The 26,187-nt window shown below is 43.1% G+C and overlaps 1 long non-coding RNA gene across 2 annotated transcripts; it reads left to right on the forward strand.

The window, feature by feature from the left end:
* Positions 1–25,253, forward strand: LOC126042504 (uncharacterized). Of its 2 annotated transcripts, XR_007507178.1 has the most exons (10): positions 1–66; positions 768–2,008; positions 2,176–2,330; positions 3,139–10,441; positions 11,468–13,588; positions 15,374–15,449; positions 16,282–16,386; positions 17,934–18,019; positions 18,114–18,476; positions 19,049–25,253. It is a non-coding gene; the product is annotated as an uncharacterized LOC126042504 (long non-coding RNA). The 2 variants fall into 2 exon arrangements; XR_007507179.1 differs by having other exon boundaries at positions 768–961; positions 18,114–25,253.
* The last annotated feature ends 934 nt before the right edge of the window (positions 25,254–26,187 follow it).

Below are 26,187 nucleotides of genomic sequence, written 5' to 3' on the forward strand. Positions count from 1 at the left end.
GGAGCCGGGGGGGGGGGGGGGGCGGCGGAGGGAGGGGAACTACGGCTCCCAGCGGGGCCGGCGGAGGTGAGTGGCTCGGCGGGGGCGGCGTGTGAGGGGCGGCGGGGGCACCGCACCGCCCGCGGCCGCCGTCGTCTTGGCGCCGGGGGTGTGTGTGTGTGTGTGTGAGGCGAGGCGGGAAGCGTCCTCCGTAGCCCCAGCCCCCCGTAGTCGGGCGCTGAGGGACGGTGGGGGTGGGGGGCGTTGCCCGCCGGTTGCGGGGGCCCGGGGACAGGCACGGCCCCGCTCCCGGCGTGGCGGCGGGGGGGGGGGGGGGGTGTGTGTGTGTGTGTGTGTGTCTGGCCCGCCACGGGGGTCTGCGCAGTGCCTTGCACTGCCGCGGACGGGGAAGCCAGAGTCAATCAACAAAGTTGCCGTGCGGCGTGTTTTCTGCCGTGTGGCTGTGGGAGGGTGAGGAGAAGGCGCAGGAGGAACTTATTCTTGCTTGGCGTGTAGTTTAGCCAAGTAAAAAAGCCGAGCACGGGAGCGCCAGTGCGGTGCCACGGACATCTAACGGGGACCACGTAAACAGTTTATTTTTGATCACTAATGGCTTGTTACAGCTAAGCCATTTTGGCAAATTTGTCAGATTTCAACTTTCTGACGCTGCCTTTCCCGTTGGAGGGTTGGGTCGAGGTCTCGCTGTACGGCATGCGCTGTCCTTGATGTGTCTCCTTATCGTCCCTGTTGAGTGTGATTGTATCTGAATTCATTATCTTTAACCACAGATGAACATCGAACGAGCACATGGAGTTCCAGACGCTGATCCTCCCAGAATCCATGTGTGACAGAAAGGATGGATAATCTTTTGGCTCAGTTCCAGACTGGTGGAGCCTGCACGTGGTTGTTTCAGGCTGATGTACAAAAAGGGTGCAGGATTTATTCTGCCAGGGCATTGCATGCAACGTTTTATTTCACTTATGTATCTGTGGCAACGATCCTATTACCTTGTTTCTAATATGCCTGACTGCTGCATAGCAGATCATGCCTGGACAATATTGTGGTTTTGAAGTCAGAAATTAACCCGTTAGTGCTGGGACTTGTTAAAGTTGGGCTCTGATCACAAGAATTTACAGGCTCGTACCACCTTGAATTCAATTATTTAAGTGGGTCTTCAGGACCTAAGTACCATGGTAGGTCTGGGCCCAGCTGGCTAGGATTCTGAAAAACAGCTGAATGATAATCAAATAGGACTCCAGTGGCTGCAGCCCACCAAGTTAAAAAAAAAATAAAATTTAAAACCATGGTAAACCAATGTGTTTTCTTATTAAAGGCAAACTCAAGTCTTAAGATACGCATTAAACTTCAGTAAGGTACACATGGCCTTGTAGTATTCTTACATACTATACATGAATCGGAAATACTGTATGTGAATCAGGAGTATAGATGTTGTGAGCATGTGATGGCCCAGTAGAGTATGAAATACGGATACTGAAAACAAAGATCAGTGACTTGACTCTCTCTTCCCAAACCTATTTCTCTCCCTCTATAAATAAGTTTGGTGCACAGAATGCAAATTTACGTCATGGCTTTATTGCTTCCTCTTCGTAGAGGAGGATGTTCATTCGAGTTGCTGCTTTCGAGTTCCACCTGAAGCTACAAAGCATTGCAATATTCAGCTGTTTCATGTTCACACACCGACGTTTTAAGTCATTTCTCTCTCCAGTGCCAGTGTTGGGAGCATGGGGTGAAGACCAGGTGAGCGTTTCTATACCTGGCAGGAAGAGGTCCGCCTGGCAGGGTGCTTAGGATGAGGGGGCAGATGTCTTGAGTTGAGAGGTAGCGTCTTTAATGGCCTGTGAGCCTTTCTGTATCTGAGTGAACTGCTAAAGATACCGACAGTCTCATGGCTGCTGCATTGATTGGCAACTGGCATTTTGTCAGAAACTAAGGGATTTGGAAGGCTCCACGTTCAGTGTGCTCTTCTATTTGGTCCCCTTCTGCAGGGACAGTCAGTTTAATTATGGAGGTATGGACTGGAATTTTTGGCAGTTATCATTATTAGTGATAATGATAAATTATCTCTCTATTGGCTTAAGCTATCCATTTGTGTCCTGCTTCAGCAATTACATTTTAAGCTTGCAAGTGATTGCTAGAATGCTCACTTTTGAACACACCGGTTCTTTTTATATGCAGCACAAAAATAAGCCATTTTGTGGACACAAAAATGCTTGGTATCGGTAGGACATTGTGCGCTTGGAGTAACGTGCCGTTGTAAGGAAGATGAGCATGGAAAACCAGGATCCTGAGTTCTGATCTCAGCCTGATCTTGACTCGCTGGGTGATATTAGGTGAGTTACTTGACCCTTTTAGTGCTTATCGCTCTATAAACCATGACTTGCACGTCCTGTGTACGAGGATGTTTATTCAGATTTTAAGAACATCTTTGTGTGAATATTCCCAGTGCCATGTTACGTCGGTGATTAAGGTTTATATTTTGCATAACTGATCACCTTATGATCCTCAATGTTTTTAACTATTGTATTGTTTTCCATTTCTAACAGATAAAAATATGTCCTTGGCACTTAGTGTTCCAGTTAAATGCTATATCACACCCACCTTTTTCAGTGCAGTAATATTAAAAAAAAACCCCAACCCCAAAAACCTCAAAAGCAAAGAAGCTGTCCAGCCAACTGACAATTAAATTGACACATTTTTTCTGCTGAAAGGCCATATTCTTAGCTGGCCTCTACCATCTTGAGCGCATGTGAAGAAAAAAAAAAAAGTAAATCACGGTGTAGTTGCTTGGCTGGGCTTTGAGACTGCTTTGTGTCGGTGATGCAATGACCAAAGTTCAGCTCAGTAGTTTTGATACAACCAGTGTGAGGGAGGTCAGGTTCAGGTTACACTTTTGGTCTGCTGTGTTTGGTCCCTGTTGTGTCGTGTCGTGTCCCCCACCCCGAAAGAGAATGTGTTGAGAAGTGTTACAGGTTATTTTCTCCTGCCCAATCTGCCCTACTTCTAGGGTCCTCTCTTTTCTACCTGAACTCTCCTGTGGGATTGACAGTTTTTCAGCTTCTCGCTTCTTTGTTGCTGTTATATATTACAATTCACCCCAAGTTTGTGAAATATCCCATGTTTATTTTCACTTTCTTATAGGGGTTCCTTCCCAGATACACTTAATTTGGTTTGAGAAGTTAGAATTACCTGTAACCATCAGGTAAAACACTAGTCTTTAATGGATGAAAATAACAGCCACCTGCTTAGAAGGGCAGTTGTTAGCTGTAGCTAAATGTTGTGTCATGATGCTAGAATATTTTACAAGGTGTGGAACTTGGACAGGCAGTACAGAAACCGTCCTCCATTATAACATTGCCAACGGCTGCAGATGTGTGTTTACATAGGGCAAAAAGTAGGAATCTGTGTCAAAGAATGTATTTTTTGCACTGTTCCTGCCACTGGTTCTGCAAGGGCATGTATATATATTTTTTTATAGCTACCACCAGTCAAGGAGATAGATATGAATGCTAGCCAAACATGATTCAGATTAGAACAAGACTAAAAAGAGATAAGACAAACAACATGTCTCTAATATTTGCTGGCTCTCCAATAATGGCTTATGTAAAAGTTGATTATCAGTTATTCATAAGAGAATGTATATATCAGTAGAAACACATAGGAGTGCTAGATATAACGGTACCAAAATCAAAAGGGGAATTAGGTTCATATATATATACACCAAACTTCAAGCAGATCTATGTAACATTAAGAATCCCACCCACCTTTACCACTTCTTTACTGACACACATCCTGTATTCCATTAACCACGTAATTCACCCCTCGCTGCACTCTTCATTTGTTGTAGCCTCTCAGTTAAATGCACTATTTCTATATAAAGCGCATCATTAATGAGTTTTATTCACAGTTTGCCACTGAACAGTCTAGAGCGGGAGTTGGAGTGACTCAGAGTAGGAAAGGCGGTGCAGCCTGCAACTCCCTGTGCATGAATTTGCAGACATAATGAGTCTCATTCTGATCTTCTGAGTTTAGCTCCACTAATTTCATGTTTTCCACTGGTGCAAATCAGATCTCTGCTGATGTCTCTGATGCTGCTGGTGATGGGTGCTGTGAGTTTGTCATGGCCTTATTCCTTGTGAACACTCTTGACTGTCTAGGACCAATCCTGGATGTGAGGCAGAAGACGTTTACCGGTGTGGTTAGAAGCTGCCCTCCCTTCATGCGCTCCCTTCTCGGCATGTAGTTGGCAGGAAGGCATCTCTGGACAGAGCTGCTTGTGTGGTGTCGCTCTTAGTCACTGCAGCTGTGGAGCTGCACGATACTTTCTTCAGTTGTATGCAGTGGTGACAAAAAAGAGATAGAGAGGGAGAGAGGGAGAAATCCCCTAATGGTTGTGGAAAGAGTTGTTACTTGACTTTTCTAAGTTTTTCATGTACGTTTAATGTTTTCTAAAGATAATCTGATTATATAGTCTGGGAAAAATATGAGCTAAAAATATATTCAAGAGTATTGTTGAACAGCCCGCCCATAATCCTGAGTGCTCAGATACAGGCAGGAAGGTAACAAAAGATTTTTTTTGTTAATTACTGAGATGAAAGAAACCCACAGCTCAATTTGCAAGTGTAGTTCTGAGCCCACAAAAAGCTGTATTATCACTCTTTCTTAATACTGGCATAACTTTCAAAATATCAACAGGAATGCATATGGATACTATGTTATGAGGAATGTAATTAGAAATAAATGGGAATCATTGATTAAACCGGTTAATCTTACGAGGTACGGAACACTGTAATTTGGACCATGACTTTTAGGTTTTTTTAACTGACAGCAGAAAAGACACAGTTAAAGATGTGGTATGTTTACTCGTGATTTCTTCCCTTCATATCTTTATCTCTGGCTGTACTAAAATAATTTTGATATTTGATATTTTACATAAGTGCATTCAAAAGCAGCAAAAGGCATAGAAGTCATTTATCATTTTACTGATATAAATTACTGTTCATTTAAATGCTGACACTACCTGTTGGGAAAGTTGAAATCTGTTTCCTGGGAATAGCTGGTACAGAATGAAAGTCACACTTGGCTCTCGTCTTGATGCTTTACTAGCATGAGGGGTCTGTTTCCTCCCTGGCAGGTCCCAGCTAGCAGTGAAGTGGAGCACCCGGAGACCGTCGTGCTGTTGCAGGCAGCGAGTGCGGGGTGCCGTGTCCTATCCCCCTGCTTGCTCCAGGCATGCCGGAGAGGAGCCACCCGGAGAGGAGCCATCCGGTGCCACTGGCACTGGGTGGTTTCTTGGGCTGAGAGCGTGGCCCTCTCCACCATTTTTGAAACCAGTTCCCTGTAGGTCCTTTGAATTGTGTCCCTGTCGCTGGCTGCCAGACCCATAAGGCCCCTCCAGCCTCTGTTACATCAGTGCCAAACTCCACTTGTGTTTTTTCTTCTCTCTGTTACTTTTTCAGAGAATCCCGAGGGTCCCATTTGGTCACTCAGTGGGAGAGCGGAGGGTGGGAGAAAGCTTGGAAGGTCACCTCTGTTTGGAAGCGGCTCCCTTGGCCTGCAGCCCTCCCCTCAGCAGCTGTCTTTCAAATGGCAAGGGAAGGTTTTGTTGATACGACCCAGGGGAAAGGCCCGCGTAGCGTACAAAGGCTCTACAGAGTCCCCGTTGTCGGGCAGGGATGAGGAAAGCTGCCCCCTTGCAGCCTTATGTTTCTCTCTCTGTGCGTGTCTGTTCTCCCATTATCACTGACTTCAGTGCTGTATTTACTTTTGCCTGCTTTGAGATGGGTGCGGTTTATGAGCACTTTTGTGCTACGGTAGGGTGTGATGCTGCTCTGTTGGAGTCTGAGGGTTGGCAGTAGATAGTTTACTAACTCTGGGGTCCCAGAGGGTCTGAGGTGTGGGTCTATCACTGCTTGTGCTACCCTAAGGCTAGCAAGGTCTAAAGTAATCCTATTTCTCTGGCTTAAAGAGTTAAGCCAGAGTGCAGTTGAGTCACTATAACCTGCTTGGTGCTCACTCACAGCCTTCCCTTGCTGCCAAAAATGCTTTAGCACAGACTATCTTTAAGCTAAGCCTTTTTCACAATCACGAGCGAGGACTGGGTATGGTCGTCACACAGGTGATAAGCAGTAACGCATGAAGCCATAGTAACTTGATTGCCTTTGGTTATACATGTAACACATTATTTTAAGAATCTCTTTTCAGCGAGAAAGAGAACTATTTCACTTCTTAATGATTTGGGATCAAATTTATCCTAGTGGGGATCTATACAGGTTAATCAATAGTGCTAAATTTAAGAATGAAAGAATAAGTATTTTTTAAGGAATAGCCAAGGGACATTTTTCTATTTTAAATAAATATTAGATACATTTTTTCATGGAAGGACTTAGTGTTCAGCAGAAGAGGTGAACAGAAAAATTTAGTGGATAAGGTATTTAGTGGGACAGGGAAATTTCTTTCAGTGTTTTTAGGTGTTTGTATGTTTAGGTTAATCGGTAAATCCAGGGAATCCTTCTTTGTCCCATAGGTAAAGGATCCATATTAAACTCGAGGCCTCTGGGAAGAGGAATGAAATTTTATGCAAGTGTTTGAGCAAGGGAGGTGGACTGAGGGAAGCAGAAGAAGAAGGCCAGGACCCACAGGACTGTTACAGCTGCCCACGCAGCAGTATTGATCTCTGAGTTGTGGTTATCAAACAGGTTTTGACGACTTCCAGGAACAAAAGTATTAAAATACAAGAACGTCAGTTAGAAAATGTTGGCAATTAGTTAGTAGAGGAAAATGGCGAGGAAAAAGAGGAGGAAGGAAGAGATGCCAGTGTGGATAAAATGTCAGTGAATGAGGTCATGAGGGTGTTCCAGAGAAGCAGCATGCAGAGGTGAGTTGATATTTGAATGTGGAGGGAATGAGGCAGGGAGGGAACAGGGCAGTTTGGTTCTGTGAGCTACAGTTGTGGGATGCACAACTGTTAAAGGGAACATACAAAGGCATTTGGAAAATCAGTGCTATGTGTAGGCTAGGTTTTGAAGTGTGGGTTGAAATGATGATACAAAAATTTTAGTTTCTTTAAAAAATTAAGAAAGTAATTATATGTTTGAGGACAAAGTGAAGAGTCACAAATTTGGAAATGACAAATGCTTGCCAGAGCTATAAACATTGACCTTTGCTGGTTGTGCTCTAGTACTCGGAGTATTTACATGACGACATGTTCTTTTTCAGTTAGAATAACATACTTGTCGGTAACATACCACTTCTGCACTATGCTACAGTGTGCATAGGTGTGTCTTCAGATGATTGAGGAAAACCCCCAAACCTTAACAAAGTATAAAGGGAAATTAGTTCAGATATTTAGTATCTAGATTTTACTTTTGCATTTCACGACATGGTAGCAAAAGTGTGGCAGATTTGTCTTGGAAAATTAGGATGCATTCCAGCAGAAACTGATGCAGAGACTCAGCTTTTTCCTGAAAAATATCTTCCACTGTTCCCCATAGCTAAGTATTTAGAGCTTGCAGGATCAGGGCCTAACAAGCCACATACCCTTCTTACTGGTTTTTGGGGGGTTGGTGTTTTTTTTTCCTTCAGGAAAACAAAACTCTCAATGTTAAAATGATTGGCAATTGAACTTAGGGGGATCTAGCATGTGATTACTTTTTTTAGACAGGATTTTCTTTGTAGCTGAATTGGACTGAGTCTTTTTTTTTCTCCCAAACCAGATGGTAAGTGATTCAGTACTTTTAGCAGTAGAGAAACGATTTGTTTTCTTTCCTCAGTAGTTGGTGTGAATGTACTTTTCTTTATCTATTTACATATTATGTAAACACACTTTACCAGCATTTATGTACATAGTTTACAGTCCGCAGAGAGCCCTGTATAGGCAAGGCCGTGCACACAGAAGGAGTTGACGTTGCTTACAGAGAGCTGTTTGCATGGAACTCGTGGCAGGGTTGTATTTTTATTTTTATTTGTATTTTTATGTATACACTTAAATTTATGACACTGTATGAGGATGCCAACGGAACTGTAAGTCCATAAAACAGTTGAGTGACTTTGGACACTTTACTTTTTTTCACTTAACAAAGTCTATGGGGATGCCCTTGATCTCTTCTGCTGTCTTCCTGTGGTAGGCTGTAGTCCTTGTGACTTTTGAGCTAAAGCTAAAAGCTTTATCCTTATTACAGAGTGTTGGGACGAGTTCTTCCTGGTGTGCAGGGGGAGCGAGGGCCTCATTTGTGTGGCCTTTTGGACTTGTACTGATGCTACTAGGGAGACTTCGGAAGGGATTCCAGGAATGGTGAGAAATATTTGGGAGAGTATTACAACTTCTTTCACATGTGTACCTGATTTCTCAAGGTTATCTGCATTTATGTTTGTGTGTATACAATGTTAAAACTGAATGCTAAATGCAGCGCTGTTCCTCGTTCTGTGCTAAACAAAACATACATGTAAACCATATATATGCTGCGTTAGCATACGGGTATTTGAGGCGGAATGGAAGGATATGAAGCTAATAGTAGACTACATTATAGGGGAATAGTATGTTGTAGCGTCCAGCCACGGATTCCTTATACAAGAAGGTACAAGCAAGGTTGCCCAAGCAGCCTTACAGTTGTCCTTTCCAAGCAGTTAAGAGCTGTTTGGTAGATCTGATGTGCTTTTACCCTAGCTTTGTCCGAGAATTAAAATGTTGAATGCCTTGGAGTCATACTGCTGCTTTACTGAGATGGTAATACTCCATTTCAAAAACAGTGACCAGTTTCTCTCTTTACAAATCTGGCTGTACACAGTTGGAATGGGATTATCCGACTCTCTTGGTTCTCGCCTCATCTACATATGCTTCAGCTGAGTCACTGGGGGTTTGCGCACAGAGGAGCTGGCCCCTTGCCTTGTTTTCCAGGTTTACCAGAGAGTTGAAACCCAGTTCTTAGCATCTTCCGCTTGAAAAATGTGACAATCTTCTGCTTCCATGAATTCTAGTAGGGAAAAGAAGACACATGAATTAGCATCAGAAATATTGTGCTGTGACGTGTGTCAAGTTTTTCCCCTCAAATTATTCAGTGGAAGGGTGGCAGAAGAGGGCTCTTGAAAGTAGCACTGTTTTTTTGACATGGATAAGTAGTCAGGCTGGGGTGATTCACTGTGTCTTGTATTTGTGTAATAAATCACTTTTCCCTTTATGTAAGGGGAATTGTTTGGGGGCGTTTGCCTCTCAGGCTATGTGGCTGTTGGTGTGGTCATGCAAGGTGGCAGAGAACTGCGTCTGCAGAAGGATACATAATCCTGTGGGATGCTGCTGCATGGGGTGGCGTGTGAATCCCGTCTGAGGTCAGACAGCCTGCTGGGAGGAATGAGAGCTTGCTTGGCCAGCGCTCTCTCTGTGTTTTGTACCAAGGGCTGTACCTCTGGACATACCTTATCATCACAGTCGCAAACAGTCACATTTTTTATAACTGGGAATTGCGTTATTACACTACCAGAAAGAAATAAAAGCACAAAGCAATGATTACAAACTTCTAAACACTGTATCTGTAGAAGAGCATAACTCCTAACCCCCCAGCTATTGTGGGCATGCAGGTACAGCAGGATTAAGATTTCTGTTCTCTCAGACTGTTGCTGTGCATGCTCTTGTGCTCATAATTGCCTCCTGACTGGCAGCAGAGTGCTTGCTTCCCAGTGCCACAGTTCCTGGTGTCCTGGTGTCCCCTGGCACCTAACTGCCTGTCCCTCACTGGCCAGGTGTTACATGGGGAATGGTACCATGCCTGCGAGTGTGACAGTGGCTGTGACGTATAGCAAATGAAGGGAGTCCAGAAGTTAAACTAGGTGATCTGTCAGGGAGAATGAGCAAAATCTGTCCCCAGTGTGGAGAGCTCTGAAGAAACAGGGTTGGAGACCAGTTATCTGTTACCTCTTGTGAGCCCCAGGGAGTAAATACTGTGGAGAAAACTTGGCTCAAAGTTTTGAGGACTAAGTAATTGCTGGAATCTCAAGGTTACTTAGGACATAAGCATGCATTTATAAGCACTGGAAGTACTAAAGAGCGTTTCTTCTGGTTTCAGTTAATAATCAGGCATGTTGTGTACAGTTTGTTTGCTTGATTGGCTCATTTTATTGTGTGTAAATACACTGTAGAAACAATTTTGTCTTTTGTTCAGTGTTACTCAGCTGGCGTGCTTCTTGTAAATCCAATGAATTAAGGGGAATAAGTAACCTGCTCTGGTCTGCCTGTGAAACAAGGTCCATTTAAAAGAAAGGCCCGCGAGGGATACGGTGGGACTGCAGTGAGCAGAGGAGGCGGTGTGCGCAGCAGAACGGAAACCTCCAGGCCACGTGCACCGCAGGCACAGCAACTCACTGGCACTGTGAATTGCCTCAGTGAAAAAGGAGTTCTGCCTTCCCATGTGTGGTGCGAAACTCAAGCTCCACTGATCTTGGTGGAAATGACGTGAGTTTGCATTAGGGCAAATGAGAGCAGAATCTGGCCCACTGTTAATAGCTTTTTGTATTTGGGGCTGAAATAAAGTGTCTGTGTATGCAAATAATTGTGCAAGCATGACTCCTAAGTGACTTATTAAAGGAGAATTCAATATTTAATTGTTGGAAATACAAACTGTTTGGCACAGATCTCCTGGTTTGGCTGAGCTGTACTTGACCTGTGACAGGGAGAGCAAAGGTGATTTTAAGTCCTGGGATCCAAGGGGCCAGTGTGTAATGTAACTCAAGGCAGAGTCAGCGCATTGGCTGCTTTGTAATTACAGATGCTTATTTTGTGTACAAAACCAGTTGATTCATTATCTTTTGTTTCCATTATCTCATCTCAATCTTTATGGGTGAATCTGAGCTATTTTACTTCAAGGGGTGGCATATAACTAGAGTTAAAAAAAAGGGGTTGATAACAAGAAGTTGTTATTCTGATATAAAGGATGTTCTGATGTAACAAAAATTATAAAATTGGTTAAATCTATGTGCAGAATCTGAAAACTTTTGGGAAGCATAACAAGTTGAAAAAAACCTTTCTTCTGCTCTGTCCTCTGCATCTCTTGCAATATTTTGACACATGCCTTGGAACAAGGATAGTTTAGCTCTTAGAATATAAAAGCGATGATTAGAAGCAATCACACTGCTGTAGCTTAACACTCTGTCACTCCTCAGCTGCGCTTCAGGAACCAGCTGAACTTCAGGAACTCTGCTCTCACACCCTGTGGTGAAATGATACCTGTTGGCTTAAGCCATTTTTGTGTTGTTAAATTTTTAAACTGTGGTGATCTCACCACAAGTTATCAGCTGTCCTTATGCTTAGAAATGTGGCTATCCCATTCAGACTCCTGAGAGCAGAGAACGTTTTTGCTGAGGCCAAGATTTAAAAGTGCTTTCACTATTCAAAGAGCTTTCAGAATTTGACAAAGTGAATTTTACTTATGCAAGGTCTTTTTTTTTTTTTTTTTTTTTTTTTTTTTTTTTTTTCTTCCAGCATGTAAAAGTGACAGTACAAGTGTGGATGGTGTGGAGAGACATCAGATTTTGTTGGGACATAAGTGTGAGCCCAGAGGTGATGGGGTATGTTTGAAAATACTTCCTGGCAAAAGTTGTACTGGCTGAGAATCAGAAGCTTGCATCCAGTTGACATCGCTGGAAGTTACACACACAAAGTGAAAGTACTATGTGGCCTTTAAGCTTCTGTTCTTGTGGTACATGAGGTTTTATACTACACAGAAGAATTGAACCATTCACTTTTCAGGGTAATTGATATAAGATGAGTATCTGTGATCTGTTCCAGCCTGCTCTGCCTCAGGTATGCCTCCATGACTTTAATGGAGTGCTGCATATGCACAACAAGGAGGGTCTTTGGATGGAAACACTGTACTGCAGGACTCATTAACTGATGATACTTGATAATTTTTAGAGATGAGTACAACAGTCGCTGCTCATCTAGATCATAGGTATTACTCGAGGGAATATGTTCACCAAAGTGAAATGTGAATTCTCTAAAATGCTTGCTAACAGGTTGCTTATGCTTTTTTACTCCAAAAGCGGTATCTTTTTCCCTCAGCCAGAGAGAAAATTAGCTTTTCTTGTTATTTAAGTATATGAGGAGTAACTGTGAGAATTGTTCGGGTTACATGGATGTTAACTAAGTGTCATCAGTGGTAAATCAGGCCCACTGCTTTTTTTGTGTGTTTGGCCAAAGGAAGGGTCACTACCATTGTCTGTTGCTGATTGAGTTCCCCTATGAGCTTGTCCAATATACAGAAACACTGAAATGGTATCAAGAATATGGTCTCTCTTGTGCCCTACCACACTGAAAAATCATGCGATCAAGTTCCCCGTTTGTGTGTGTCCCTTCCCTTTGACTGTTGTCCTTTTAGATGCAGGCTCTCTGGGACAGGAGCTGTTGGTCAGTGCGCCAGAACCTGTGGGCACTGCTGGAATAGAGCAAGCAGCTTTCCTTCCACTCTGCTGTTTGGGTGTGACTGAGGGCTGAGCTGAAAGGCTGGTGGGTGGCTGGCTTGCTTTTCTAGGTGAACCCAGTGAAGCAGATGGATTGCATGAGGAGTCCTGCGTCACTCTGGCTGGCACCAACTGTGGCTGGATACATCAGAAATCCCAGAGCTGCTCAGCTCTAAGCTCTGTCTATGCGTCTGCAGCACCAGTCTCCAGGGAACTGAGGTTCCTAGATTGGAGGATATGAGTTGCATTAAAAGACCAGTCCCTGGGGGTTTAGAAGTGATAGCGGAATAAATACTTACAGCTTGCTTTCATGTTCTATGGCGTGGGACTTGTTCTTCCTTGCAGATGACTTCTCCAGTGCTGCTTGGATGTGCCTGCTGCTCTGTGATTGCTCCTAAAGCCTTGATTTGACAGTAGCCTCTGGCATGCTGTGGGCCAGCAGATCTGCATAGCAGCAGGCCCACGAGTCTTCCTGCAGATTGTTAAGGGAGTTTTGGAGAAACTGAGTGATTCAAAAATTCACCACTCTTCTCTGGCAGTTCCCTGGATTTGAAGTGTCCCTTGTGTCTGGCACAGCTGGGCAGCAGGCTGGGGAGGAAAGCAGCACTGGTTTTATTGTCTTTCAGATGCTTGGGGCTGCTGATGTTAGGTGCCATAAGTGTAGTTTTTTTGCAAGGAGAGTTGTAGGTGAGGGAGAAGCATCACCATCACGTGAACTGGAGGGGTGGTACTTTGATGTCTTGGCACACAGGGCAGGCTGAGGAGAAGGAATAAGATTAACAGAAAGAAAATCCTCCCAATCTGGGCAATGTCACCTTGTCATCGTGAGTTTGGTAGTTATGTAGCTGCAAGCCTACTGCTGCCTGCTTTGCAAGGGGCAGATCATTAATTACAAGGCATGGCAGAGTGCAGCATGCTTAGGGCTTTGAGGTGCTGACAGGCTGATACTGCCCAGAATAACTGCAGAGAGCATGGTCATGTCCAACATGAGGTACAGTTTTAAGACCTGAAAAAACCTGTTTTCCAGTGTGTCACCCTTGAAGACAACATATGGCATACATGCTGAAACCTAAAACTCCCTCGCTTTATGCCTCCCCAGCAGCTTCATACATGCATTCAGCTTCTGCTTCATGTGAGACACAAGGTGAGAATCAGAGTAGCACAGGGATCAGAAGAGCTTTGCTGTTCCCTTGGCCAGCTGGATGTGCAGCAGTCCTGGGCCTTTTGACCTGAGAAGCACTGGAGCCCCTGGGGAACGGTGCTGGGCAGGGCATAGCGGTGGAGCAGGCATACAGCTAAGTTGTATAGATCCCTGGCAAGACCAAGAGCCCATTTTGGGATGCGGAGGCAATATTGTGGGTCAGAGAGTGTGGGACTGAGTTAGGTCAGAGAATGTGAGAGCATGCTCGCTATATGGCTGCTAAGCAGGGAGCAAGAAAGGATTTTACTGTCTGTGGCTTGAGGGATGGAGTGAGGAATGATGGATCAGGTGGAGAAGAATTTGGTTGGGCTGTGGGGTAATTGTACAATATACCCAGAGCTTGCAATTTATCCCAGACCAGATTGGAAATGTTCTGGTATTCTTCAGTAGTGCTTACAAGCATCTGATAGTCACCGTGCTAGGCACCTGACTCCCGGCCCAGAGCACTGACAATTTGCCCCATCTTGTTTATCATACACACCTGCAGATTTAGTACTTTTCTTTTGGAGAATACAGCACTTTCCTGTCCTGTGGGACAATGCTTCTCTTCTGCCATTCTCATGGAGATGTGTGGTGCGATGATATCACTTCCTAGCAAGGGGCTGGTGAATCATTTTGTTAGTGTTCATGAATCACTACTTTGCTACCAGTTTCTGCACTGGTCTTAATACCATTTCCAAAAGCAAAAATCACCATTTCAGAGACATTTTACTTTTTGTTAAAGAGACAATACTGGAATTATCTTGTTGCATACCGTACTGAACCCAAACTCCCAGGATGCTGCAGAAGAGCTGTCCGAAATCTATTTGTGTAGCTGAAGGTATTGCCACACATCCCTCCCCAGCAGTGGAGAGCTTGCTTGCAGCAGGGTGGGGAGAGGGAGCACACGCGTTTGTCTCACAGGCTCTGGTGGGTAGTCTGATAACTTAAAGTTTAAAGTTCTGCTGTGGGTCTGATAACTTCTTGCACGGGAGCAGAAGCACTCTGAGCTGTCATGGCTAGGTGTGCAAAAGCTCTTCTGCTAGTTGAGAGCCTCCCATATTTTATTGCCTGCCTAGGAAGTGCAGGTTGTTCATCTCCATCAGCTTTGCACCTCAGGGAATATAAAGAAGGCAGGAAGCAGGAGGAAGTAGATCCCTCAGAATTTGCTTGTCCAAAGGGAGAGCGGATGGCAGGCTGTGTGGTTGTATCAAGGCAATGTCAAAGGTCTTTGACGTGCATCTCCTTATGCATTGGCACAGGGCTTTTTCCTGGGGAAGAAGGAGTTGCGCACGGTGTGGATACGATCTTGTGAGGGTAAAGGCACTCGTGGTTTATTCTTGGCAAAGCCTGAGGCTGCTTTAAAGTCATCTTTATGACAGCACTAATCTTCTGGCAACTGCAGGGTCAGGGAATTGCACAAGAAGCGCAGAGGTGCCTTTGCATTTCACCTTGTTCGATGGGCTAAGCGTCCCTCCATCGCAAAGATGCAACCCGTTTCTCTGACCAAGCACAGCACATGCTCCGGCAAGCCCACTGCTGCCCTCCGAGGGTATTTCCCTATTGTTTTGTCTTGACCGTTACACTTTTACCTTTCTCTGTGATACATTGCATGCTGCCAACTGGTATTTGTAACATGTTCAGTAGAATTTTGAAGTGAAACTTCTTTAGAGGAGGTCAGCGTGCCGTGCAGGACACATCCCGCGTGTGGGCAGCATCTGACAGATTCCTGTCGCTGTTACCCAACAGGCTTGTCAGAAATGACAGCACCTGCCTGTGGACTGCACTAACACAGCTATACCAGCCAAAATGGGAAGCGTTAACGGTATTGTTTGCCCCGTGTGTTCTTATTCGTAGTCCCTCCCCACTATGACAGGCACAGTGTAAATGTCGGGATGGATGGTTACATGTGTTAGGATAATGAGACCAGATACCATTCAGTTCTGAGCACTGATGTGTAATTATTGTAACAGAAGAGTGGCACAGAAGATTGCTTAAGAGTTTTTCCGTTATCAGTGACTTTTCTACACATAGGCAGGTAAGGAGGTCACCTGTCTAAAAGATTTCTCCTTCCAGAATTAGTGCCGAGATTCAGATCTTCCTGATCCATTGGTGGGAAGCTCTGTTTTCACATTTACAGCATGCCTACATGCTGGAGATTTTTCTGTTTCATTTCTCTTTTGTGATGGATGAAATAACTTGAAATGTGTTTTTTATATCGAAAGGTTATTTGACTTTTTCTGCCTATGTCGCAGCCATTAGTGTGTTTCATGTATGTCATCGGCACTCCGTAGCAGAATGCTGTTTTGTGCCCAATAGGGATTCTCAAAATAGCCATTGCTTCACTCTCTTTCTAAGCTTGTCTGCAGTCCAAGCCTCTTAATTTTCCATGTGGTCTGCTGTCAGCCTCCCATTGTAAATTATCTGCACTTGTAACTCACAGCCTAATTTTTCTTACTCTGTTCAGTGGAACTACTGACCACTGAATTTAGCAAATCAGGTTGTTGTTAGGACAATACCTGTGAGAACTTCCTAGTTGCATGATTTGTCCTTATTTTGTAAGTTTTGTAAGGCTGTTTCGTTCCCTGCTGCCTTGATCTCAAGTGTGTGATCTTGGAAATCGGTTGATTTGAACGTAACTTTTTTTTCATTTGCAGTCCCTGGAGGATTGTAATTGCAGCGTTGCCTTGTGACTGTGCTGAATTAAGAATCGGAGCCCAGCTGAAATTCCCAGACCAAAGGATATGATGGCTACTAGTAACGTTGGTGCCTTTTTTTATGCTTTTTTCCTAAACAGTATCTTTTTGCATTATATATGGTCAGTGTTTTTGGAGAAAAAAAGTTATTTCTTAGGTACCTATTAAAATTTAAGAAAATAGCAGGTCCCCTTGCCCCTCGTGTGCACACCTTCTCCTTCCATATGCTTTAGTGTTGGAAACTGATCATGTCTTTCCATTGTTATGGAAAACATTCAAATAGCACACCATTTTATAGACAAAGAAAGGAAAAATCCAACAACTTTGTACTCTGCCTGTAGGAGCTCTCAGTCTAAGTATGGCAAAATTAGCAAATATGAAATGTAGGCTAACAGCTAAGGAGAATAAGGGAGTGAAGTTCCAGATGCTAAATAAAGACAGGATGAGATTGTTCAAAGAGGCAGGAGGAAGGACAGAGGATACTTGGCCAGAGAGACTCAATGATATGGGTCAGCTTTACTCTTATTGAATCTGAGTGTTATCCCAGATTTGTGGAGATACAACATCCAAAGCCTTCCCAGGGAGAGAGATCTTAGCCCAGAAGGCAGCATAGAGTGAGACTCAAAGCAGGGGGAAGAAAAGGAGATAGAAGTGAGTGAGTGAGTAGGGAGCAGAAAAAGCAGAAGGATTGGGAGCATCCTGGGATAGGACTGTGTAAATGCTAACTGGGGTCTTGAGCAAAGTCAAAAGGAGTTCTCCCAAAAATAACAGTGGTCTCAAGACCAGCATAAGAACTTGAATTTGACCCAAAAGTAGAGAGAATTACAGCAGTTCTGCTGTGTGTTTGGAATTTCAAACTTTGTTTTGCCTCTGGAGTCCTCAGTCTTGCACAGTCCCATTACAGCAGTGGTAGAGAGAACTAGTGAGAGTGCAGGTTTTAGTTAGAGTAAGTTCCTATCCTTGGGCAGCTGCGCTTTCATGTGCACAGGCATGTGCATTTTCAGTAAAGGCTGTTCCCAGAGTGAAGATTAGCTGGTGAAACTAACAACAGCGGCTTTTTGGAAAGCAACACTGAATTTGCCATAGGCATGACCCGGTAGCGTTTTCCCCAGCCAAGCACTGGGACTGTGTGTGGATGGCTCTGTTTGATGAAATCTGGGGCAGCTGAAGGGCAGACAGGCTATTCTAGTGCTTGCATGTCTGCTGCAGAAGGTGGAGGCGTACCGGTGTAACATGGGGAAATACTGGTGCATACTGAAACTTCCCTAAGAGCTCTGATTAGAAGATGCAAATGTGATGCTTTAAAAAAGGTAATTTACTGACAGAAGAAAAACTAGTAATGAGCTGAACAATTAGCTTATCCTTCACCTTTCTAGATACTTTAACAGCTAAAGACTTAAAATTAATCTAGCAGAAGTCGGAGCATTAATTTGAGGCTGTTAAAATCTTCCTGTTCCATTTATGGTACTCTTCTGGAGGAATAGTTTCTTACAAGTTAGCTTAACCCTCACTTTATTATTGCTACTGGTCAAATTAATTGCTATATTTGTCAGGAATCACAAACTCTCCACAAATCTGATTGTATTTACTCATGTGTTTTCATTTCTTGAAAGGTGAAGATGTATAAAAAAACAAAGGAACTTTGGTGGCAGTTTGTTGGAGTGAGGAATCAAAACTATTTTCAGCACATGTTAGTAATGTACGTGAACTCATAGAATGTATCTGAACTTTTACATGTATTTTAAGGTTTGCTTTTGTTCAACTTGCATCTTTTCCTCTCTCTTCCGAATCAGCATTTAAAAAACGTCAGAGGAACCACAACTGAGCATTTCTCCTGTTCCCACCTGTGCTTTGGGATGCGAAAGAATAACATTAGCACACAGAGACCTTGACTTCCTCTTGGATGCATCTGGACGATGTTATTAGGCAGTCCACTGTGTGATCAGTCTGAGAGCAGCTGATGATAAGCACTGCGAAGATATGGTACTGGACTGCTGATCAATTTTGTGTGTTTCAGAAGACTTGAAAAATTAGATTAATGAAACATCACTTTCATAAACCACAGCCTCACCGTGAGGACATTAGGGAAGCCACAACTGTATAAAGTATCTTCACCAGCAGTCTTTCACCCTCTGACAAGTCTTTATTTCTTGAAGGTAACTGTGGGTGGTCTTCCTTTGTCTAATTTCTGTAAATTTGGTACATCATTTTCTAGTTATGCAGCTGATACTCGTGTTTATATGAATGGGTATTTAACAAAAGGAAAGATCAGATGTTTGTTGTTTCATTTCAACATAAATCAAACTTTGTACTCACATAGCAATTCTAGTTTAGCCCCAGGAATAGCTTTAGTATTGCTAAGTGTCTGGAGAGTATTGACTACAGAGACATGATTTTAAGCGGGCTATAATAGTTTCTACAGCTGTTAACAGTTCACAGAAGAAAGGCAGTATTATTCATCGGTGTTTAAAATGTGCATGACTTGCATTGCACAGAAGTCAGATTGGGAGAATGTCAGAATTTTTTTTTTCTGAAATTCTGCCAGGAAAGTCTTCAATAACTGGAGAAATTCTTTTCACTGGTGAAATCAACATGCAGCACATTGTGTTGTTATAATTGCTTATAGCTCACCATGAAAGTTGTCTTTGTATGTGTGGATGTACGGCTTGTACTGTTTTGTTTTTATTTATTCTGCATTCTTTATTATAATGTTCTTTCCTTTTTTCAGACCAGAAAGATTGTTATTGAGCCTTCCACAAAGCTGAAATAATGCTGTGTGTTAAAAAAATGTTAACAATTTGAAGAAGTTATAAAAATTTATAAGTTGACTGAATACTTTGGAAATTTCTGCATATTTTAATATAAATAGGTAATGCAAATGTTTGTTCTTTGCATTTAGAGGTGGGTCTCTGTTTTCTAAAGGTCTTGTATATAAATTTGATTCTCACAATTACATTAGAACAAAACCATTATTTTTTCAGATTGTATAATAGGAAAAAATGTATTCACAAAACACAGAACATACATGGTTATCTCTGAATGCTGTATAGTCATGAAATTTAACATAAATAGCATCAGTTCTTTGAATGACTTCATTAAGTGCCTTTAGGGGACTGCCTGTTGCAGTCAGCTGAGGTTCTTCCATTCAGTTCCGCAGGTGCTGGGTTGCCCACAAAGAAAAAGACCATGCTGTGGTTAACTGAGAAATAAGAGGAGGTGATTTCGCTATAGATAGCATGAAATTCAAAGTTGTACAGGTAAAACTTGCATAGAAATTCAGTCACATAAAATCAAAGAAATCACAGAAGATGAAGGAGTTATTTCAGATGAATTTGGTGTTAGTGATGAGTTCGAGCTTTATTTCTAACTGAAATCGTAAAACAGAACAAGATTGTCCAAAAGAAAGAAAGGAAGAGTAGAAATAGGTGAAAGGGAAGAGCTGCGTGACAGAATACTAGCAGGTGAGCAAGGACCTAAATGATGACAGACATTTTTAACAAAAACTAGTCCAAAATAGTAACAATTCAAATGTTATGGCCTGCTGGAGGTGTGGAGGTGCTGGTTGGGTAAATACCTGAAAAGACAGGCAGCAAGCTGCTTTTTGGGGAGGATGGAGGGGGAGCAATGTGAGTTTTGGGTGGTTGTACATAGAGAGTAGAAAGGGTTTGTTAAGTTTCTCTGAAGGAGAATGTATGTCTGATTCTCCAAGGCGATTTCTCCACAAGCAAGTATAGTAGCAACCAGGAGTGGACCCGAAGAGCTGCAGCTCTGGTGAGGTCCCCTGGACTGCATGCTGCGTGCAGCTGGTGTGCTTTGCCTGTGCTGTCGGGGTACCTCTTCCAGCTTAGTTTTGTCTGAAAGGAATGTGGCCTGCGCACTCGGGGACTGCTCCATGATGCAAAGCAAAGCACAGTAAGTGGGGCATTTGAGGGGCTGGCTTCAAAAGCGCACTGCTGCTCCAAACTCGAACGCTGATGTAGATGTGCCCTGCCAAACTTTACGGTGGGAGTGGTGACATGGGACAGGGCAGAGGGAATACTCAGAATGCACTAGTTTATGTTGCAGATGCTGGCAGCGTGTGGAGCTGAGAGCAGTGAAAGCCCAAGGGAGTACAGCACCTGAAGAGGTCAGCAGGTGCTGTGGTGCAGGGTAAGCCCTCCAGGAAAGAGAAAGGGAGAATGATTGATGCAAGGATGTGTAGGCGTGCTTAAAAAAAAAAAAAAGAAAAATATGCGATTCCCTTAACATACATCTTAAAAGGAGGACTGTGGCATGGTTTTGTCCAATGAAACAATATTATCCAGAAGGGACAAAAATGCCTTTTAGATATATGCGAGGTGACAGTGAAGTTAGCTAAAGCTTTGCATTGTCTGCCCTCTCCTCGGGATAAAGAACACTTCAGGAAAGTTGGTGTCTATCTTAAGGTTACTGTAATTTAGTATTTCAGGATGGATTACCTCCTGACGTATTGCCTGTGAAATTTTGATAGGGCTAGAAGCACTTTGTAACACCAGCTCCATTAAGAAGTGTGCAAAAATAATGCACAAGCTTCCCAGGTTTTTGATGCGCAGTTTTTATAGGTCTTTTTCTCAAGACATCCTGGAACATGCTTTGCTGTGTTGAAAGGCGTCCTTGGTCGTTGTGTCCAGTGCTATGAAATAACATTGCTGCTAGCTGGTGGTTTGCTCTGTAGAAAGCTGCTTATAGTTTTCAAACACTGCTTTCCAAATGGAATCACTGTGGTAAATGAACCCTTTAAAACTTACACTCACAAAACTGAATTCAGTTCAGGAAACAGTGTTGATTCTTCAGTCTTTTGTGAGTCATTTCCACTGTAACATTCTCTGGAATCATTCACTTTTGAGTGTTAAAAATGACTGGTTGCTAATGGGGAGTTATCATAGATTCAGAGGTATTTCCACATTCCCTGTCAGTGTGCCACTTCATACTGTATTTATTCTCACAGAGCCTGTTATATAAAAGTACCACTTTACAGAGCAGAGGCAGGAGAGAATAAATGATGTAGATACGTCTGTGTAAGGAAATATGTTGCAGAACTGATCTTGGGTTTCCTCAGCTTATGATGTTAAGCTGCTGGACTAGCTCTCCTTTTCTTGTGCAGCACAGTTCTATTCCTTTCTTGCTGTGGCTCTTGGTCGTCCCATCCAGCACAGCCAAAAAGGCTGCTGCAGATACAGCCGTCAGGTGAGCCTGAATGTTATCAGAAAGCTGGTAGGATTTTTAGCTTTAGTGACAGGATTATGTCAAATAATGTGATGATTAGCTGAGACAAATGTGTTTAGTACCCAAGTATAGTATGTTTATGTATGCCAGTACTTTGAAAACCAGGACAGCAAAAAATGTATGGACAATAGGTTATTGCCAAGAACTGTTATCCTTGCTACAAGCAATGGGCATAGACAACAGTTTGGCTTTTGAACTTTGCTAAAATTATTTGCTAATCAGCTTTTGGCTTATGAAAGACGATGAAACGCACAAGCAGAACACAAATGTCTTTACTAGATCTTGTCAGCAGTTGTGAAGATAAATTTTAACAAAGTTAGGATTTCAAAATGACTGTGTTGCCTTGCTAAATACGCTGATTGTTGCGTGTCTTTGTCCAAGAACAGTTGGCCTTAATAGCTTCTGAGCAATATTTCCTTCAAAGCTCTCAGATAACAAAAGGCAATCCAGAGAAGTCTGAACGAATCTCTGCTTAGAAACTGGCCATGTTCAATCTGCAAAGTATGTAGAATTCTTTTTGTTTTCCTGGGGAAAGGCAGAAGAGGGCAATAGGTGCAGGATGTGGAGGGAAGAAGCAGTGCCATGACCCTACAGCATTTCTGCATGTTGAGTCAGGGAGTGACATTTAAACAATTCTCACTGCACCCAATAGGAAAAACTATGATGCAGATCAAATTGCTGGCTGTGCTCAGAGGGAGATGAGGAAGAAAAAGGTCAAGGCACCTGTCTATAGGTAGCCTCTCCTGTGTTTCGGATATTGGGGGAGCTTACCAGAAAGCCAAATAGGCCTTTTTTATTGTTATTTTTTTACTTTTTCCTTTCTTTGAGGGAATGAATGGCTCCGGACTTTCCATCTTTAGAGCTGGTGGTTTCCACACCACAGTGATTCAGCCAGCATGAACTCTTGACCAAATCCCAGTTTGCTTCCTGGTTTTGTTTTTCTAAAATATTGTACATTTAGCAGGGCACGAAGGCCTCCCTACTACATGACGGTGTAAGGAGAGCTGAGCTCTTTCTACTGGTTAACTCTCAAGGGACAGTTCTCTATGCTCCTGAAAACATTGCAACCAAAGCAATTGAAAAGGAATCACTCAATTTTGACTAAAACTAAGACCGAATTCTTACATGCAACTGGCTTTATGGTGCTGTGTGTTTGTGTGGAATTTCCATGGAGGTTTAATAAGGTCTGATTTTTATTTGAGAAATATGGCCTGCCTGCAATGTTCTAAGGGTTAATCACTATGCCATTGCGAAGGAAACCCATATACATTTGTTTAGTTTCTAGATAAATAGATTAGTATTGACAATTATTTCAGGGGATAGTATGTTGTTAAATTAATGTGAAGGGTCTTGTTCCTTTGCCTTGCTGGATGCTTGTTGATGACTGAATTCTCTGGGGTGCCCTTTTTAGGGAATATGCTGGTGGTTATCCCTGTTACTGTGTAAGTGGTAGGCTCAGTAAGGACTTAGAGTAGCTTGGCTCTGGAGTTTTAAACACTGAGAGAGAGATGCTGGACAGGAAATCTATAGCCTGGGAAAGCAACAAATGAAAGAAATTATACCCTGAAAATTAAAACCATAAAATGTTCTTTCAAAACTTCATACATTTATATAGATACATTATCCCAAATGCTACATCATATGAGTAAACAAAATATTTCTCTAATAGGTTTGAGACCTAAGATAGAAACCTATTACAGTTTACCTCTGTGAAAACACAGCATTACTCCCTTCACACCCTGTGTCTTCTTGTCACCCAGCAGAGAGAAATACTGGTATGTACAGGTTTATTTCAGAGTCCCCATCATGCAGTGACCCCCATTGTCTGGTTTCTTTTTTACACTACTCTCTATATGTCCCTAATTTTCTCCCTGTACTCCAGTAATTTGTTGTCTATCTCAGAATCTGCAGAGGTTGCCTGAGGCAGTGGGCTGAGGTAAGGTTGCATGGGGCCGTCCTTCTTTTCAAATACTAGTACTTTTTAAATGGTACAGGGCATCCAAAATGCAGGACACAGAGGTATGGGTATGCTAATAACATTACAGTTGATTAACAAATATTCAGGTTACCAAGTGTTCAGAAACTGCAAAGTGTCTGAACTAAGGTTGTCTTTGCAGTGGAAGTTCAGTCTTATTTTGCATATGTGCAATGAGACAAGGTTTCATAACATGATCACGTAAGGTGCTTTTTTACTTTCTAGCACAGCCTTTGAGTAGAGCAGTCAGGAGGGAGCTGGTGCAGCCATTGGTATGTGCATTGTGACTTGACAAGTGGCTCTCTGTCCACCTCCACGTGGCACTACTACTGTGTCATCTTGGCCATGCATGAGATTGAGTCTGGTCATAGTGGACATATTGCATGTGGAGCCCATAGGGAAGCAGGTACGTGTCCTTGCTGCTGTGGCTTTGGAATCGTTGATGATAGATTGCATTGCTGAAGTCAGTGATGCAAGATCAGCATAACATCCACAATAATCTCTGAAACCTCAGATTTTCACATTTCAGAATGTAAAACACAACCACCTTTTTGCACTCCATTTTCTAACATGACTGGCCCAGTTTGAATGTCTTGTTCTGGAGTGGGAAGCAAGTGCTGTACTGCATGTGGAGGATACTATATGGTATCCCATATTCAAATATATGATTTTCTTCCTGAACAGGGTAAGATGAAAAGGATAGAGAAATTATTTCAGCTAAGTGAATAATTCACACAGAAGAATTTTTCCAGAGTATCCAAACTTCTCTTCTACTTGCAGCATGTTGCTGCATGATGATGCAATTGCTATTCTCTGTTATTTATGTACATTTCAAAATTGCTATTACTTTTTTAACTCTGTGGATTGATGTGAAACAGTGTTTTGTGAGCTATTGTTAATCATGGTGTTGGTCTAGTGGGGTTTGGGTGCTCTTGTTGTATTGTTGGTGCTTTCTGTTTGGATGAAAGCACAGATACTTCCAAAATAAACACTTCTGAGCTAATATAAACTTCAGTTTCCCTGAAGACTGTTCTGTGAAGCTCAGCCACTGGCTTTCTTTAAGTGCTTTTGCTGGTACAACTCAATTGCACAAACGTTTGCAGATGGTACAGAGAAAAGGGGCACAAAGCAAGCATGAGGGAATGGAATGGAATGGAAGAAACGGTCTGCAGCATAGACTTTAGCTCTTAAAGAGTGCTGATCTCTTTCTGTGCTCAGAGATGCTTATTGTGCAGAATCTTCATAAGCATCAAAGATGAAACTTATATTTAGGCAAGTGCTGGAAGGATCACTGCTCTGTGACCTGCGTCTCTCAGATAGCTTTTTCAGTCTTGTACCTGCTAGCAAGTGGTTCCTGTTCTTCAGGCTGCTGTTACCTGCTCCACCAGATAAGGACAGTATGGAATACTGTAGTGTATGGGATGACTGTTCACTGTGGCTGGTTCCTTCTGCTGATATCAAAAGATGATTTATGCCCTTTTGCTTGCTTCATTGATCTTAGGGCTCCAACTTCTAACTGTTAAATGACTTTCTTTTTCATGCTTTGCAAATACAGGGATTTCATTGAAGGAGAGTGTTCCAAGCTGCTTTTGAGAAAAAAGCTGCTTTTGTTTGCATCAGGTGACAGAGGGTATTACTAAACTGACTTCTTGAAAAGGATCCTTCAGGGTATGGTGCTGTCACTGTGTTAGAGAGGTATGGCCACAGGTGAGACTCGGTTGACACTGATCCAGTGAGTGCCTGAGCCAGCACAGCAGAACAGCACAGGCAGCTGTTAAAGCAGTGCACAGTCCCAGATTAGCCAAGGCCTAAATGCTTTGCTCTATTACAGCCTCACTGCAGCTCCCAGGGAAACAGCACAGGTCTTGTGCAGTCCAAGCCACTCACCCATGCCTGCTCAAGACCAAACCGCCTGGCCTGAGGACCCTGATGAAGCTGTGACCATACTAGCTGCTTCCTCCGTCTCCTGCTGAAAGCCTCTGGCCCCCCATTCGGCTGCATGTAAAAGCATCTCTCAGCCAAGAAAGCGTGAGTAATCTTGCCCAGCTTCTTGGCATTTGTCAGCATAGAGTTAACCTTACGTTTCTGAAGGAGGTTTCGAAGGGCATTCGTTAACCCAAAGCTTTAGGGAATGGGTGAGGCGTGAATGGACAGGACGTGGTTAGGTTGGTTCAGAGGCAAGGAACTGGCAGGAGGAGACACCTTTGGGCCAGGACAGTTTTACTCCTCCCCCTGAGGGTCAGGGGAAAGTAGGTAAGGAGAACATGGACCTCCAGAAGTAGAACTGGAATGGGGAATGGAAGAGCCAGGGGCCAAGTTATAGAAATCTGGGATGAAGCTGGGACAGGGCCAGGGGTTTCGAAGGTGTTTCTTGAAGTGGGGGGTTGTTGAGAGAGGTGATTGGAGGGGGCTTTGGGAGTCAGTGGAAGAAAGAAGGGCAGCATGCACTTGCAGGACTACAATACAATATATACTATCCGGTACCCACTCGCCCCTGCAAGCAATAGAGATATTCCTGTGTGGGTCTGCAGTTTTGAAAACATCTATTTATTTTGTCTGCCTCCATGATTAGGAGGCCAATTTAGGGCTTATCTACTTGGGGAAATCCCTGCAAAATAGGCTAGGGTATGAATTTACAGCCTACTTAA

This window comes from Accipiter gentilis, chromosome 9 (assembly GCF_929443795.1).
Source record: "Accipiter gentilis chromosome 9, bAccGen1.1, whole genome shotgun sequence".
Taxonomy (NCBI): domain Eukaryota; kingdom Metazoa; phylum Chordata; class Aves; order Accipitriformes; family Accipitridae; genus Astur; species Astur gentilis.